The following is an 18,552-nucleotide window of genomic DNA, read 5'->3' as shown; positions in this document are numbered from 1 at the left end:
AAAGATGTTCCTAAGGCTGGCAACAAGGTATTAGTAGAAAGATAAGAAAGAATACTCTATTTATCTATTGAGGACTGCTGTAGTTTTTCCCATAGCCTCCCTTTTGGAATAAAAGACTGTTTTGAAATCTTTGAAGTTTTTTGTATTGTTCAACTAAATGGTGTACGGCCAGACAGACCTAATCTGAGTATGAACCCTCTCCTCTAAATCCTGCCTGCTTCTCCTCAACAAGAATTTTTAAAATATACTTTGGACCCAATCTAATAGGTTTAAATAAATGTATTTTGCATATAGCTTGTTTATTGTATTAAGCAAGCTATTAGATCTGTAATGGGCAGGATCAAACATATTCCTTTATTCTTATGGAAAAGGGTGATTGTGGCCTCATTCTATTTGGATAAAAAGCATGCTGTCTGTGCGGTTAATATAAAGAAAAAAAGCAGCCAACATTGGTTCCCCACAAATCTTTTCCTGTAATAATCTTGGAGGGATGAAATATGTGGCTTAAGGTGAAATATAAGTGCTAGGGCCTTGCTGGCTCCAATATCGTCCAAGATCTATAAAGCTATTACATTAGTATTGATTTAGCAGGCTTTTTCCTCCAGTCCAGATGATAAAGCTCACACAACTATATCCTGTGTCCAGATAATTTGGAAACAGTGAACAAATCAGCTCTAATATGAATCTTCCATATGAAAAGAAGGAAAGAAAGAAGGACCATGAATATCCAAAATAATGATCTCAGTAAGGCAGGGCTGTCAAACTCAATTTCATTGAGGGCCGCATAAGGGTTGTGTTTTACTTTGGGGCGGCAAGGTGGGCGTGGCCATGATGGGCGTGGCCAGCTCAACACCATTCATGTTGGGGGCTCCTGTGGTAGCCTGAGCGCTCTGCCAGTGAAAATGGGCTCTTGAGCTCTGTTTTTGGCTGCGGTGGCTGCCTGTAACCCGCTGCCAACAAAAACGGAATTCTGTTTTCACTGGCAAAGACACAGTGTACTGGTCCTTCCCCGTTTCCAGGGCAGCCCAACGGGCCATATCTAAGCAACCTACAGGCCGGATCTGGCCCCCAAGCCTTTGATGCTCCTGGTCTAAGACCTATCATAAAGTAGCATGTTAAGGATTTTTTTCAAATGAATACATTTAATTGTGCAAATGAGCTTATATTTAAACACAATTTGACACAATTTGTTATGAATCTACATAATTTAACAGTGATTCAATTTTGTAATTTTTTCAATATCTATTATTATTTTTATTTATTAGTTTCTTATTAGATTCATAGTCATAGTCATCAAGGGTAAATTCATATTACACTTGGCTACTTCCCTTGGGAATCTTCTTTTGTTTTGTTTCTGCAACAACACTGGGAGGTGGTAGGTTGTAGTCAGAATTAGGATTGATTCCAAATCACACAATATTATGTTTCATGGCTAAGAATGGACCTCTCCATTCTTGTTACAACATTATAACCACCATACAACACTGGTTCTCTATTTAAAATGATGAAAGTATCAGCACAATCCCACTTCATTTATAAATGTTATTAATTTTCTTCCTGTTTTTCTATGTCAACCAGTGAGATTGCAATCTGCACTTTTGAGAATGCAATTTATAACAGTATGAACAGAAATGTTCGTTTAGGTTTTTCCCCCCGTTCTCCTTATCTATTATTTTCCTTTTTCCCTTTTGCTGTATGTATTTATCTTATTGTTTTTGTTTCTATGTATGTATGTAAAACTTTTAAAAATTCCAAATAAAAGTATTTAAAATATTAAATATATATAAAAAAGAACAGAAATCCAAGGAGTCTTGTGGCACCCTAAAGACTAAAAATAAATGTTTTAATTTTTAAGGCTGTATGAAATTCTTTGTTATTTTTTCTGCAAAAGACTAACTTCCTCTGGAGTCAATATTAAAACAATTTTAACTCTAAGAGTAAATCAGAACAAATTATAAATCAAGAATGCAAGCAATATCTGTAATAAGTTCTTTTTAAGTGAAAAGGTAAGTAAACTAAGCTCAGGTTCTTTTTCATGTTACTGTACTGTACATTTTACACTGTACACTGAAAGATGGTACAATTGAAGAATTGTAGGATATGCTATAATTCTTCAATTGCACCATCTTTCAGTAGCAACTTAATTGGAGGAGCAACTAAAAATATGAGCAACTAAAAATAGCAAGAGGAAGGAGTATATTCATACCTTGAGTTATTTATAAAAACAATGAAGTTGGGATAAAGATATATTTAATATTTTTAAAGCCTTCAATAAAAGGGAAAGTAATGAGATTTAGTTGTAATCACAGCAGATTGCTTTGAATGTAACCTTTAACCTAGGAAACAACATAACCAGAATAATCATAGAAATGTCTGAATATGGAAAAGAAATGCTAATTGCTCCAAAAATCTCATTTAGCTATCATTGATGAGAAAAATAAATGACGTTTTAATAATAAAATGCAAACTTTGCTCTAAATAAGGCAATCGGCTTTATAAAGGTATTTTTTTCATTATCACTGAATTTCACCATTCTGTTTGCTAACATTTGTAAAAGAGTGCAAACTGAACTTAGTCCTCTTGATAATACAATATTAGAGGTGAGCAAGCTGACCATTTTTTTTACCAAACAGACAGCTTGACATTTTATATTGATTGATTACAAACAAAACAAGTTTTTCCGTACATTACATAGGAGTTACCAAGTTAACTTTTTTCTCATTCATTTAGCAATGAATTGGACAATGTTCAGAAAAAATTGCTCCCACATATACTATGCACTGAGTTCCAATTTGAATCAGGTAGTGGTAGAAATCTTGGAACAAGATATTCAATATTTTATTCACTAAGAAGAATGAATAATATGAATAATATAAAAAATAAAGTGTATTGGATGCATGCTAATTTAGAATATATATATATATATATATATATATATATATATATATATATATATATATATATATATATATATATATATAACTTTGTACAAATATGGAGTTCTAGGTGGTTGTTGGTTACAATGAGCAGATCACGAAGAGAATGCACCAAATAACCCTGGAATGGGGCAAACGGCTTCTCATATGGAAGGCAGCCTTGGTGTTTGGTACTGTTTCATGTTGGTCATGTTACAGACCCTGAGGTCTGGTCATTGCAGCTTTGGTGTCCATCATAATCACAGATATGAGAAAGAGTAGACCAGGGATGGACTATAGAGATCTGGCTGTCTGGACTGAGTGGCGGTGGCCGTTCTCCTCTTTTAAATGTGCTCACTTGGAACTTGGCTGTGATATCAGATGAGATTTTGGGACAGTGGAGTCTACGGAGAGTGGCGGCATACAAATCCAATAAATTATTATTATTATTATTATTATTATTATTATTATTATTATTATTATATAGCTAGTGATGCTTCTGGTGGCTTCCAGGGACATTTCTTTGCAGAAAAACATATAGGAAATCCTGTATGAGAAACTAGGCCCTAGAGAGCCCATGAGATTGTTGCGTGTATAACAGCCTCCCAGCCATATGGTGACTTCTGTGGCTTATTTATTTATTTATTTATTTATTTAGTTAGTTAGTTAGTTAGTTAGTTAGTTAGTTAGTTAGTTAGTTAGTTAGTTAGTCCAATACACAATAATACACAATGAAGGTTATAGAGGATATAGTAGAGAAGAAATACAAGATATAAAAGAGACTATAGGACAGGGAACGGAAGGCACTCTAGTTCGCTTATGTACGCCCCTTACTGACCTCTTAGGAATCTGGAGAGGTCAATCGTGGATAGTCTAAGGGTAAAAGTGTTGGGGGTTAGGAGATGATACTACGGAGTCCGGTACTGAGTTCCACGCTTCAACAACCCGATTACTAAAGTCATAATTTTTACAGTCACGTTTGGAGCGGTTAATGTTAAGCTTGAATCTGTTGTGTGTTCTTGTGTTGTTGTGGTTGAAGCTGAAGTAGTCTTTGATAGGCAGGACATTACAGCATATGATCTTGTGGGCAATACTTAGATCATGTTTAAGGCGTCGTAGTTCTAAGCTTTCAAGACTCAGGATTGTAAGTCTAGTTTCGTAGGGTATTCTATTTTGAGTGGAGGAATGAAGGGCTTATGGTTAGGGATGGGCTACTGCCCGGATGAGGGGGAACGCAGTGGAGTATGGAGCTCCACCCCAGAGCACCCAATTTGCACAGAAAGATGTTGAAAGAAAATGCAGGGTGTCCTGCATAAGCCACGTCCACAGTATGGTAGTAAATTTTTTGATAGCCCTTCACTGCTTATGGTGCATGTGTAGCTTTACCTGGAGACATTTGTTTATTTACCTAGTTACTCTTTATTGTGGACATTATTCCAAAGGTGCTTTTTCAAGAGACAACTGGACTTTCTGTGTTTTCTTTGAAGATGTTTCGCTTCTTATGCAAGATGCTTCTTTAGCTCTGACTGAAAGGTGGGGAATGGAAGGATTGATATTCCTTGTAGGCAGCTGGTCATTTGCAATTTTTTAGTGAGTCATTAAAATCCTTCCATTCTCCACCATCCAGTCAGATGAAGCTTCTTGGATGAGAAGCAAAACATCTTCAAAGAAAACCCAGAAAGTCCAGTTGCCTCTGGAAAAAGTACCTTTTGGACCAACTGACCAGGATGACTGAGAATCTCTGTAGACATTTCACTATCCAGATTATTGCTATTAAAATCAACTCCAATCAGCTGCTATGTTATTGACTGAGAATGGAAATAACTTGAAATGAATGTTAAACAGATTGAGCGATGCTCAAGTGAGGAATAGGGTTCCATCGATTAATAATAATAATAAAAAACAATAATAATAATAATAATTTATTAGATTTGTATGTCACACTCACAAAAACAACAAAATACAATATGATACAAATCCAATATTAAAAAAACTAATTTAAAACCCATTATTAATAAAAAAACATTCAATTATACACAATCACACCATTCTCAAATGCTAGAGTCAGAAAGATTGTGGGGGGAGATTAGTCCCCCCATGCCTGGCGGCATAAATGGGGCTTTAACATCTTGCAGAAGGCAAGGAGGGTGGGGGCAGTTCTAATCTCCGGGGGGAGTTGATTTCAGAGGGCTGGGGCCGCTACAGAGAAGGCTCTTCCCCTGGGTCCTGCCAGATGACATTGTTTAGTCGACGGAACCCGGAGAAGGCCAACTCTGTGGGACCTAATTGGCCGCTGGGATTCGTGCAGTAGAAGGAGGTCCTGTAGGTATTCTGGTCCGATGCCATGTAGGGCTTTATAGGTCATTACCAACACTTTGAATTGTGATCGACAACCAATGTAAGCCAATGTAAGCCGCGGAGTGTTGAAACTGATTAATGTATCAAAGATTAATTAATTGTATTTGACAATTAAAGATGAATGGCAAATTAAAGATGAATGACAAAAAGCTGTAGCGAGCAAATGAAAGTAACGGAATATTTACGGAAGATGGAAAAATATTTGGTCAAATCTTAAGACATGTAAATACTGATACAACAGGAAGTGAGTAACATGAGAATTGAATACATATTGAAGAAGCAAAAGTGGAAAAATAGAAAAGCGAATATTTCCCCACCCCCAGTTCTATGGAAATGAGAATTAGTATGTCACGAAATGCCTAAAGTGCACTGCACAAGCAGTCCTCAATTTACAACCATTCATTTAGTGGCCACTCAAACTTACAACAGCACTGAAAAAAGTGACTTATGACCAGTGAAGGGTTGCTCATCACCGGCGCTACCAGTGTGCTCCTGGTGACCAGTGCGTGCGCATCGGTGCAAGATTCTGCTTCTGTGCAGGCGCAGGAAGGAAAATTTCATGCAAGGATGCTCATGTGTGCGAGATTTCTCACATTCTTGGTGGTTTTTTGCTTCCACGTGGAAGCAAACACTGAAAAACACCGAAAATCTGTATAGCCTGGAGGACAGAAGGAAAAGTGGGAACATGATCGAAACATTTAAATATGTTAAAGGGTTAAATAAGGCTTCAGGAAGGAAGTGTTTTTAAAAGGAAAGTGAACACAAGAACAAGGGGACACAATCTGAGGTTAGTTGGGGGAAAGACCAGAAGCAACGTGAGAAAATATTATTTTACTGAAAGAGTAGTAGATGCTTGCAACAAACTTCCAGCAGGCGTGGTTGGTAAATCCACAGTAACTGAATTTAAACATGCATGGAATAAACATATATCCATCCTAAGATAAAATACAGGAAGACTAGATGGACCATGAGGTCTTTTTCTGCCTTCAATCTTCTATGTTTCTATCCTTGCACAATATTCCGCTTGCTGCGCATACGTAGAAGCCGAATCTCATGTGGGTGTGCAAGTACATGTGTTGGGGACTCAGAGAGGCATGTGCATCTCCAGTTTTCCAACTGGGACTGCGTACCGGACCGTCCATGCAGCAGTCCACTGCTGCTTATGACCATTTTTTGCATTACAACCCTTATAGTATCCCCACGGTCATATGATCAAAATTCATATGCTTGGCAACTGGTTCATGTTTATGACAGTTGCAGTGTCCTGGTCTGATCACCTATTGACATGGCAAAGTGAATGGGGAAGCCAAATTCACTTCACGACCATGTTATCTCTGGGACTGCCTTCTGCAGCACGAATCCCAGCGACCGGTTAGGTCCCACAGAGTTGGCCTTCTCCGGATCCCGTCGACTAAACAATGTTGTTTGGCGCGACCCAGGAGAAGAGCCTTCTCTGTGGCGGCCCCGACCCTCTGGAACCAGCTCCCCCCAGATATCAGAGTTGCCCCCACCCTCCTTGCCTTTTGCAAGCTCCTTAAAACCCACCTCTGTCGTCAGGCATGGGGGAATTGAAATTTCCCTTCCCCCTAGGCTTATAGAATTTATACATGGTATGCTTGTATGTATGATTGGTTCTTTAAATTGGGGTTTTTAAGATTATTTTTAATATTAGATTTGTTTACATTGTCTTTTTTATTGTTGTTAGCAGTGGTTCACTTAACAACAATGGCATGAAAAATCATAAAACAAGGCAAAACTCACTTAACAAATATTTCACTTAGCAACAGTGATGGGCTCCTATAGGAACGGTCAGGAACGCAGTTCCGGTAGCAAAATTTGGAGCTCCACCCCAGAGCATCCAATTTGCACTAAAATATGTTGAAACAAAATGCACAAGCCACGCCCACAGTGTGGTCGTAAAAATTTTGGTAGCCCATCACTGCTTAGCAACATGCATTTGGGACTCAATTATACTTGTAACTTAAGGACTACATCTTTATGCGAAAATAACTAAGGTAAAGTGTATGATAATCCAAGGAGAAGTAAGAGCAAAAATGAATGTCTGAGGAATGAATCTGGATTGAATTCAAAGATGAGGGACTGGTGTGAAAGTATGTTGGGAGGAGATTTTGGCTATGTAAACAACATGAATGAAGAACGGACCTTAAAATAAATGTATCGTTACACTTCACACAGATCAAAAGAGTTGCAAACAGAAATTCAAGGCCCTAATTCTGATAAATGCAGATACTAGAAATGCCTCTAACAATAACAACAGCTGTGAAATTTGCAATTGCAGGCAGTAGTCTTTTGGTTATGATGGATATAATATAATCATTACATTTTTTCTGCCTCTTCATATACGAGGGATCGTATATGGGCTCAGGCTTAACACCAAAGGCAAACAAAAAGTAATAATGGAAGAAATGGAGTAGAACTAGTGTGGCTAGAAAGAGCTTTCAGGAATCCCTGAAGAGTGAACATCTTGTGGTAGAAAATAGATAAAACAAGCACCAAGTTCACTGTGTTTGGTGTGTGCTGAAGTGCCACTTAAACACATCTGCTACTGTAATGGGAAACTATTAAAGTGAACAGCCATGGTTAATGAAGTTGAGGCGATTAAAGAAATGGAAAGTGCCTCTTACATTCACGGCAAACACAAACTACTGAAAAGACTCTGTGAAGTAGACCCACAGACAAGGTTCAAACAAATCGGTACTTTTTTATTCAGCTCAGAGAACAAGTGACAGCTCAGCAAGGCAAGTGACAATTCAGCTAGTACCGACTGACTCTGCTTGGAGAAACCGCTTCTTTTATACTTTTGCGGCTCCCGCCAAAGCAAGAGCCAGCCGCGTCTGAGCCAATCAGGAGCGACTTCCTGCTTTAGCTCAGACAGCGCTGGAAGACGGAACAAACTATCTACAGGAAATACAAGGTAGCCATTCAAGATACAACACCCCTCCCCTCATAGTTGGACACATCCATCACGATAGCCATGTGACAAAGTCGTCCAATCGGTGGGGTCTCCGTGAAGCTCGCTCTGACCTGCGCAGTTCAATTTCTCCTTCGACACCGACTGTGGAGGATGGCTCGCCGTTGTTCTCCCGGTGCAGTGGACTTGGCCTGGCGGGCCCAACGAGGACCTCGGAGGAGGAGGATGGCTCGGCGTCGCTGGATGGCTCTCCCTGGCCCGATAAGTTCCTTTGCGTGTCTCTTAATTCGGGCAATGTGTTAAAGTCTGTTGAAGGGGGAGAGTCCATGTCAGCGGTTTGTGGCAAAGGATTTTCTGTTCGTTTCCGAATGTGGTCGATGTGTCGTTTCCACAGACGACCATCCTCTAGTTTTACCATATAAGTCTTTGGTGCATTTTGTTTAACAACAATTCCCTTCATCCAGTTTACACCTCCATCAAAATTTTTTACATATACATTTTGTCCCAAGTACATTTCTCTTTCAGGTTTTACAAACATTTGATTATTAACACAGAATCTTCGGTTCAACCTATCTAGTGGTGATCTTAATTTTCTTCCCATTAACAACTCTGCAGGGCTTACATGTGTGTGAGAGTTAGGGGTGATGTGTTGGGTGAGCAAGAATTGGTCCAAGTTTTGTTGTACATCCCCAGGGCCTGACCTGCGCAATGCCTCCTTTGCCACAAGAACGTAACGTTCTGCCAAGCCATTAGCCCATGGCGAGTAAGGCGAGATGAGGGCATGCCTGACCCCTAGGCCGTCTAGGAACAATTGGAATTGCCTGGCTGTTAGCTGTGGCCCATTGTCAGACACTAAGATATCCGGGCAACCATGGGTGGCAAACAGTCTACTCAATACCTTGATGGTGGCACTTGTGGTTATGTTGTTCATTGCTATTATTTCCACCCATTTGGAGAACGCATCAACCACTATTAGGAAATACTGGGATCCCACTGGACCAGCAAAGTCAATGTGGATTCTTGACCAAGGCCCAGCAGGCTGCTCCCACTCTGCTGGAGTTGTTTTGGGGGGATTGGGCTGTGATTCTTGGCATGGGTCACACTTTGATACCCAGTTTTCAATATCAGCATCCAAACCTGGCCACCATAAATGCCCTCTTGCTAGGCTCTTCATCCTGACAATCCCAGGATGGCCCACATGTAACATTTTGAGTACCTTTACCCTTAGGCTTTTGGGGATGATCACTCTATCTCCCCACAGCAGGCAACCTTTACATATGATAACTCAAGTCTTTTGGTTTTGAAATCACACAATTCAGGTTTCACAGAGTCATTTTGCCATCCCTTAAGTACACAGTTGACCACTTGTTTAAGGATTTGATCTTGCTGCGTGTGTGCAGCTACCTCTTTGGCCGTGGTTAGTGGGTTATCCTCGAGCTCTATCATTAATACATCTGTGGAAGGAGCAGGGTCCTCCACTAAGTCTTTTATGGGGCACCTACTGAGGCCATCTGCATGATTGATTTCCTTCCCCCCCTTGTGGGTGAGTTCATACTGGTACCCTGAGAGGAAAAGGGCCCACCTGATCAGTCTTGGAGACATAAATGGCGGAGTGGGCTTGTTGGGGGCTAGCAGGCCTAGTAAGGGCTTGTGGTCTGTAACCAATTCAAAACTTCTTCCAAAAATGTAATTGTGAAATTTCTTCACCCCTGCCACTAAAGCTAGAGCCTCTTTATCTAACTGGCTATAATTCCTCTCTGTGCTGGTCATGGTTCTGGAAAAGAATGCGATTGGGGCCTCTGTATTATTAGGCAGAACGTGAGCTAGGACTCCTCCTACGCCGTACGGTGAAGCGTCGCACGTGAGCCTAATGGGTAGTGAAGTACTGTATTGGACTACCACACTTTTAGAAGTTAATAACTGCTTTATTTGGAAAAAGGCTTCACGTTCAGTTTCCTCCCAGGTCCAACGGGTTTCCTTCTGGAGTAAACGATGTAGAGGCTCTGCTACTGTTGCCTTCTGCTTCAAAAAAACGGAATAAAAATTAAGGAGGCCTAAAAATGCCTGCAGTTCATTCTTATCTTGTGGCTCTGGGGCTTCCCTAATGGCCCTCAGTTTCTCTGTTGTGGGGTGGATACCTTCTTTGTCCACTTTATATCCCAGGAATTCTATACTGTTGGTTCCCCAGACACATTTGTCAGGCTTGATCCTTAAGCCTTTATCCAGTAACCTCTTAAGTACTTCCCTTATTCTTTTGTTTACTTGTTCTTGGTTTTCCCCTGCAATTAAGATGTCATCAAAATATGGGATGGCCCCATTTACCCCTGACAATAGGCGTTCCGTAATACTCTGGAATATCCCTGGGGCTATGCTTACCCCAAACTGTAATCTTGTGCATTTCAAAGCCCCCCTGTGTGTTACAATCGTTTGTGCGTTTGCTGTTTGTTCATCGACCGGAAGCTGCTGGTAAGCCTGCGCGAGGTCGATTTTTGCAAACCTTTTCCCTTTCCCCAGGGAGTGTAGGAGTTGTTGTACCACCGGGATGGGGTAGGGGTGATGTTGGAGAGCCTTATTAAGGGTGGATTTATAGTCAGCGCAAACCCTTAAAGAACCATCTGGCTTTAGAGGCGTAACTATGGGCGTTTCCCATGGCCCTTGTTCCACAGGGACCAAAATACCTTGGCTTATAAGTTTATCTAGCTGCAGGTCTAGCTTGGGGAGAAGCGGGAGGGGTACCCTGCGAGGTTTGAGCCGGACTGGTGGGACCTTGGGGTCAATAGAAAATGATATAGTGGGCCCCTTATACGATCCCAAGGTGGGGCTGAACACTTCAGGGAACTCTTGCACGAAGTTAGGCATATTATCACAGTTTACAGTACAAACACCAGAAATTTCAATCCCCAAAGGTTCCATCCAAGCCAAACCCAGGAGAGAGTGCTTAGCCCCTGTGACAATGAGCATGGGTAGGGTACATTTGACATTCTTGAATACAATAGGTACATTTGCTGTTCCCAGGACCGAGATTACCCCCCCTTGAAAATCTCTGATTACTAAAGAGGTTTGCCTTAGATCAGATTTAGACAGGTTAGGCATGTACAGTTTAAACTTCTCCCATGGCATAATGGTATACTTAGACCCTGTATCAAGCTCCATCGAGCATGGTTGGTTGTTAAGTAACAGCGAGATAACAATTTTGCCCCCTTTTTTGGTTGCCGTGTTATTCACGGAAAATTGAGTGTTACCTCTTGAGTAGTCGCGGTTAGCGGCTGAGTAGTTCCTTTGACCCGAATAGCGGAACGGTTGGTTTTCTCGCGGCTGGGGCATTTGGTTTTGTGGCCGTTGGTGGTTCGGTGTGGAGAATGTTTCCTCTGGTGCCGATGCTCTGCATGCGATGGCGATGTGGCCTCGACGGTTGCAGCGGTGGCATGTGGCGTCCCGGAAGGGGCATCGATGGCGCTGGTGGTTCCCTCGGCAGCCGGCGCAGGGGGCTGGGGGGTGAGTAGCTCTGTGGTGTCTTGGCTGGTCTTGTACCAGGAAGCAGTTGTCCACGTTGTGAGCTGGTTGGCTGAGGTCGTCTGATCCGTCGGCGCGGGGAGACGCGGAGTCAATCTTGGCGATGAGTTCTCGCCTTCCGTGTTCTTTTACACTTTTGCGGCTCCCGCCAAAGCAAGAGCCAGCCGCGTCTGAGCCAATCAGGAGCGACTTCCTGCTTTAGCTCAGACAGCGCTGGAAGACGGAACAAACTATCTACAGGAAATACAAGGTAGCCATTCAAGATACAACACTCTGCTTTATTTTTTCTTCCATGGCAAAGGACACAAAGGGGTTAACATCCCCCCAAAAAAAATCAATTAAATGATAGAATGTCCTTTAAAATGCACTACGACTTTAATTTTTGTTAGGTTATATGAACCCGGCTTGCCAGGTTAACGCGTACATGTATGTGTATACAGAGTCCTTTTATAAGCAAGGAGGTTGTTAATTGAGTTGTGCCTAATATTATGATCTCCAACCCCCAACCCTGGTAGTTAAGTGGATCACTGCAGTTGTTAAGTGAATGCTCTGATGCTCACAAGTGTGAAGATTTCAAACAAGTAGGTCACAACACTTTTTTTCAGTGCCCTTGTAACTTTGAATAGTCACTATCCAAATGATTGTACGTTGGACCGGTGTTCCAGAGGCTGCCACAAACAAGAGGGAGTCAAACTATTCTCCAAAGCACCTGAAGGTAGAACAAGAAGCAATGGGTGGAAACTAATCAAGGAGAGAAGCAACTTAGAACCAAGGAGAAATTTCCTGACAGTCAGAACAATTAATCAGTGCAATGACTTGCTTACAGAAGTTGTGAATGCTCCAAAAGTTGAAGTTTTAAGAAGAAATTGGACAACCACTTGTCTCAAATCATCAAAAAAGCACAACAAAGAATGTTCTTTCTGCGCCAGCTCAGGAAGCTCAAACTGCCCAAAGAGCTGCTCATACAGTTCTACAGAGGAATCATTGAGTCTGTCATCTGCACCTCTGTCTGGTTTGGTGCTGCAACCAACAAGACATAGACTTCAGAGGATAATCAGAACTGCAGAAAAAACAATTGCTGCCAACCTGCCTTCCATTGGCGACTTGTATACTGCATGAGTCAAAAAGAGGGCGGGGAAAATATTTACTGACCCCTCGCATCCTGGACATAAACTGTTTCAACTCCTACCCACAAAATGTCACTACAGAGCACTGCACACTAAGACATCTAGACACAAGAACAGTTTCCCCCCCGAACGCCATCACTCTACTAAACAAATAATTCCCTCAACACTGTCAGACTTTTTACTAAATCTGCACTTCTATTCTACTAGTTTTTTCTCATCATTCCTATCATCCTTTTCCTCCCACTTAGGACTGTATGATTGTATGACAATCATTAAGTGTTGTACCTCATGATTCTTGACAAATGTATCTTTTCTTTTATGTATATTGAGAGCATATGCACCAATGACAAATTCCTTTTGTGTTCAATCACATTTGGCCAATAAATTATTCTATTCTATTCTATTCTATTCTATTCCATTCTGTGAAATAAAGCCTCCACTGTCTTCTGTTGCAATAATGTTCATGGCTAATTCTTCTTCTTGAAAGGTTTTTCTTGTGCCATTCCTTATGACCCTCTATAAAATATTAAAATTTATACACAGTTATCTCCCTACAAATGATACACATGAAATATATTTAAGGTCTCTAAAAGTCAGTTTAATAATGGCAGTATGCCTTTTATACAATTCAGGTATTATGTCTATGAAATGGTATACATTACATGAACATAAAGTCAATTATTGTGTGAAAAAGTGCTTGACAATTATTTATGTTTCCTAAAGCAATAATTTGAATTGGGAACTTCCTGCCACCATAGGAAGGACACAGTAGATTGTTAAAGAAACTTTTTAAAACTAAGAAGTTTTATGTGCTTTACTGTTGGTTCAAAAATTTGTATTGGGAGAAATACGGCCACGCTCATAAAATCTTGCTTATGGTCCACATTCAGCAATAAGTCCTGTAAAGTCAGGGCGCCCTAAAAATAGATGAGTTAGAAATTCTGACCTAGAGGATGAAAATGTTGTGGCATGTACTATGTGCTGACCACTGCATTTTTCACAAGGGAGCAAAGGTCTGTCTATTCTACGTTAGTCATTTCAAATAATAACAAGGCACAAAATTCAACTGTAAGGGCTGATGTACAACACCAGTGCTTTAAAATTGGCATTGTGTTGTAAATGTATTGGATAAATCATTGAGATAATTTTTCACTTTAGGCATTTTCTATTAGGAAGAAGTCACGTCACATTAGGTTTATATCTGCTTCTGCAAATGATTTTTCAAAATAGATCACACGGGATTTTTAAAAAAATTAAAATTATTAAGCTCAATTCAAAAAGAAAAAGGAAGGAAAAGAAATGGAAACACATGGGCAGTTCTTTTAGAGTAACACATTTCTAAATCTTGGCAGGGAGCGCTGGACTGGATTAGGGCCACATGACAAAATAGAGGGGGTAATTCTTTTTCTTGATTGTTTTGCATAGGAAAATATTCTTCAAAATGTCTTGGAAGCTGCTATTACCATGAAATGACAAATTTCATATTGTGGAAGCCAGTATAAGCTTTCCCATGGTTCACTCTGAGTCCTACTAGAGGAAAAAGAACAAACATTTTGCAGTGCTCTCCTGGATAAATTTGCTTGCCTAGATATTCCAGGTAAGGTATAGCATGCCAAAAAGGTTTTATTTTTTTAGGTAAAAAAAGCCTCATGGCCAAATAGATGTAAACAAAATCTGTTCTCACTGGAATGAATGCTTCCACCATTCACCAAATGTAGCTTGTCATGTTTGGCTGTAATGACTTGGATTTGCATAGCTGCTGCTGATTGGCCCATCCAGTGGTGGGAGAATTAAACTGCTGTCAGTGGCCAGCTGGTTACAGGGAAGCCCTTAAAAGCGGCTTCCCTGCAGCCTGTCAGCATTCTGTATTGCTTTCTGCTAGATAGAAATAAAAGCTGCTGAACTGTTTCTACGTCTCGCCTCTTCATTCCCGCACAATCTGACATAGCTAGCTTTTGAACCATCTGTTTGAATATTACGTGAAGCAAATGCCTTAAGGAAAAAGTTAATATACTGTATGTTCCTTTTTTTGTATAGACTTGGGCATTTGATTGTTCTGACAAAACAATAATGAGATGTGTATAAATTCGCCCAAGATGACAATGCCTCATTAGTTCCATGCAGGAAGTAATGCATGTACCATTCACAAAATCTATGTTTGTGCAAGCCCAACCTGTGACGTCTCTAGCATTCCTGTTTTCTGGATCACCAGCACAAAAAGTATAGAAGCCTACTGAATACAAGAGCCCTTCAGATACCTTTTATAGCTGTAAATATGTTTGATGGGAACCATGTCTCAGTTGTCGTTCTCAGTAGGACTTTCCACCAGTGGAGTTGAGCTAATATTTGATAGTAACCCCTGGAAAGTTGAAACTGAATTTCATTCCTCTAAAGTCAGAAATAAGTGTCCTGGATAGCCTATTCAACTGAAAACTAAGGTTTCTTGGGCACCATGGGATTTCTATAATAATAATAATAATAATAATAATAATAATAATAATAATAATAATTATTATTATTATTATTATTATTATTATTATTTATTAGATTTGTATGCTGCCCCTCTCCGCAGACTCTTTTTTTTGGTTACATTGTCATATTGTTATTATTGTTGTTGTGAGCCACCCCGAGTCTGCGGAGAGGGGCGGCATACAAATCTAATAAATTATTATGTCAATACAAATCGGCAAACATAATTCACCGCTACATCACGCAGTCTTAGGTGCTTCGGAAGCGCCCAACTGGTGATGAAATACGAAATCCAGCATAGTGATCTCATTTGCTGTGTTGTATTGACACAATAATTTATTAGATTTGTATGCCGCCCCTCTCCGCAGACTCGGGGCGGCTCACAACAACAATAATAACAATATTACTGTGATACAGGTGGGTCTTAAGCAATTTACGAAAGACAAGTAGGGTGGGGGCAGTTCTGATCTCTGGGGGAAGTTGATTCCAGAGGGCCGGGGCTGCCACAGAGGAAGCTCTTCCCTTGGGGCCTGCCAAACGACATTGTTTAGTCAATGGGATCCGGAGAAGCCTAACTCTGTGGGACCTTATCGGCCGCTGGGATTCGTGCGGCAGAAGATGGTTCCGGAGGTATTCTGGTCCGATGCCATGTAGGGCTTTATAGGTAATTACCAACACTTTGAATTGTGACCGGAAACTGATCGGCAGCCACTGCAAACCACAGAGTGTTGGAGAGACATGGGCGAATCTAGGTAACCCCACGATAGCTCTCGCGGCTGCATTCTGCACGAATACCCCATGGTATTATCAGATTACTGTGATCAAAGGCATCCTGTGGACAACTTTAATAATTGTTGGAATGGAGCAGTAGTGAGTTCCACTTACCTTTGCTGCCAGTTCAGGAATGGGAGCATGTGTGCACAATATTTTTGATGATGTCCGGATGGCTGAATGAAGCCTCCTGCCACCACTACTAGTTTGTTGAACCAGTGCGAACCGGTTGCAACCTACCATTGCAGTGGAGACAAGGTACGCTGTTATTGTTCATCTTAGTCATGGAGAAACAGGTCACCTAGAGAAATTGAACGATGCTTTGCTTTGCTGCATGGAACAGTCTGCTGTGAGTGTCCTTCCATTGTTGAGAAATATCTTCAAACCTTGGTAAGATGAAGTATTTTTATTACTTGGATTTGTATGCCGCCCCTCTCCGAAGATAATTATATGCTGATAGAAAAATACAATTTCAGGTATATTGTGAGATCCAATAAATATATTGCTTCAAAACAGATACTCCAAGCAGTTGGAAGACCCAGGGTATTGGATCAAATTGTACCATGTTTTGTATATAATGTACTAATGGTACTGCAAGAGAGGCTCAAAAGCTCTCAGAACCTTGAAAAGCAGAGGAAGTTCCAGACTGTGGTTATGGAATGGTCTCTCAACAAATGCTCGTTATTAAATTAATTAATATCCCACCTTTATTATTTTTACAAATAACTTAAACTGGTGGAAAAACCCGACACAACTTCCTTCTTCTATTTTCCTCACAACAAGAAGCCTGTGAGGTGAAGTTGGGTTAAGAGAAAGTGACTGGCCCAAGATCATCCACTGGCTTTCAGTACTAAGACAGGACTAGATCTCCTGATCTCCTGGTCTCTTAACCACTAGACCAAATTGACTCTCTTGGCCTTGAATAATGTGTCTTATTCCAACGAATACATACTACGAATAATTATTTAGTTAGAAGACAGACTTGCAATTGAAAAGCTGACATTTGACACCATGGTCAAGAATTGAAAGGCCACAATGCAATCTCCTTGACATCCTTGAATCTAGATGGGCATCTATGAACAGTAAGAAGATATTAGAGATTATTCTGCCTTTCTGAACAAGTTTTCAAGAATTAAGCATGGTAGAAGGAGAAAAGGATTGAGGTGGAGGCCAATAATAGCTAGTTGTTCATGTAGAGCAAGGGTGTCAAGCTGGCAGCCCATAGTCTGCTTGCATCATGCGCAGGGCATGCTCATCCCAGCTCCGTGAAGGGAAAAAATGTCATGAAATGTCACGTGTCAGAAACGTGGTACCTGCAAGTTTTTCACCAGTGTTGTAGAAACACTGTTCTACGTATATATATGTCACATGTTTTTTTGCTGAATTTGAAAATTAAGAGAGACTAGGATAGATCTATTTCGGCCTTATTTTGGCCTCATCAGCTAGCCATACCCACTGGGACTTGAACCTGCAACCTATATATATAGGCTGATGGCTAAGGGCCCAAAATGTGATTACAGTATGTGATTGTTGGAGAGAGGGGCTGTCGGAACTTTGAAACTGAGTCATAACAGAGCTGCTCAACAGGCAGTCCTTGACTTGTGACAATTGAACCCAAAATTTATGTTGCTAAGTGAGACATTTGTTAAATGGTCACTAAGCAACTATACTGCTCAAAAAAATAAAGGGAACCCTTAAACAACACAATATAACTCCAAATAAATCAAACCTGTGAAATCAAACTGTCCACTTAGGAAGCAACGCTGATGGACAATCAATTTCATTTTGTTGTCAGCACATTCAACTTTGTACAGAACAAAGTGTTCAATGAGAATACAGTATTTCATTCATTCAGATCTAGGATGTGTTATTTGAGTGTTCCCTTTAATTTTTTGAGCAGTGTAGTTGTAAATCAAGGACTGTCTGTATGATGTGCTTACTCTTTCTGAAAAAGTTCTTGAAGTGCAAATTTGCAAGATTGTTACCTGATAGCTCAATTTCTATTAGAAATAAAATTCCAGATTTTATACAGCTTCTGAATCTGGCATTTTATTAGAACTGAGCTAGTCTACCCAGAAACCCATTAGGTGACTGGCGCAAGTCTCTCAGCACATCCTGCCTCATAGGACATTTTGTGGTAACGATGAAAGGAAGATCACAGGGTAAGCCTCTGAAATCCTAGAAGGGCGGCTTGCTGAAAACATAATAGATACATATGCAGTGGTGGGATTCCAAATATTTTTCTACTGGTTCTATGGGAGCGCACTTTGTTTGTTTGTTTGTTTGTTTGTTTGTTTTTGATTTTTATGCCGCCCTTCTCCTTAGACTCAGGGTGGCTTACAACATGTTAGCAATAGCACTTTTTAACAGAGCCAGCATATTGCCCCCACAATCCGGGTCCTCATTTTACCCACCTCAGAAGGATGGAAGGCTGAGTCAACCTTGAGCCGGTGATGATATTTGAACC

Source organism: Erythrolamprus reginae, chromosome 2 (assembly GCF_031021105.1).
Source record: "Erythrolamprus reginae isolate rEryReg1 chromosome 2, rEryReg1.hap1, whole genome shotgun sequence".
Taxonomy (NCBI): Eukaryota; Metazoa; Chordata; class Lepidosauria; order Squamata; family Dipsadidae; genus Erythrolamprus; species Erythrolamprus reginae.
This window is presented reverse-complemented; position numbering follows the sequence as displayed.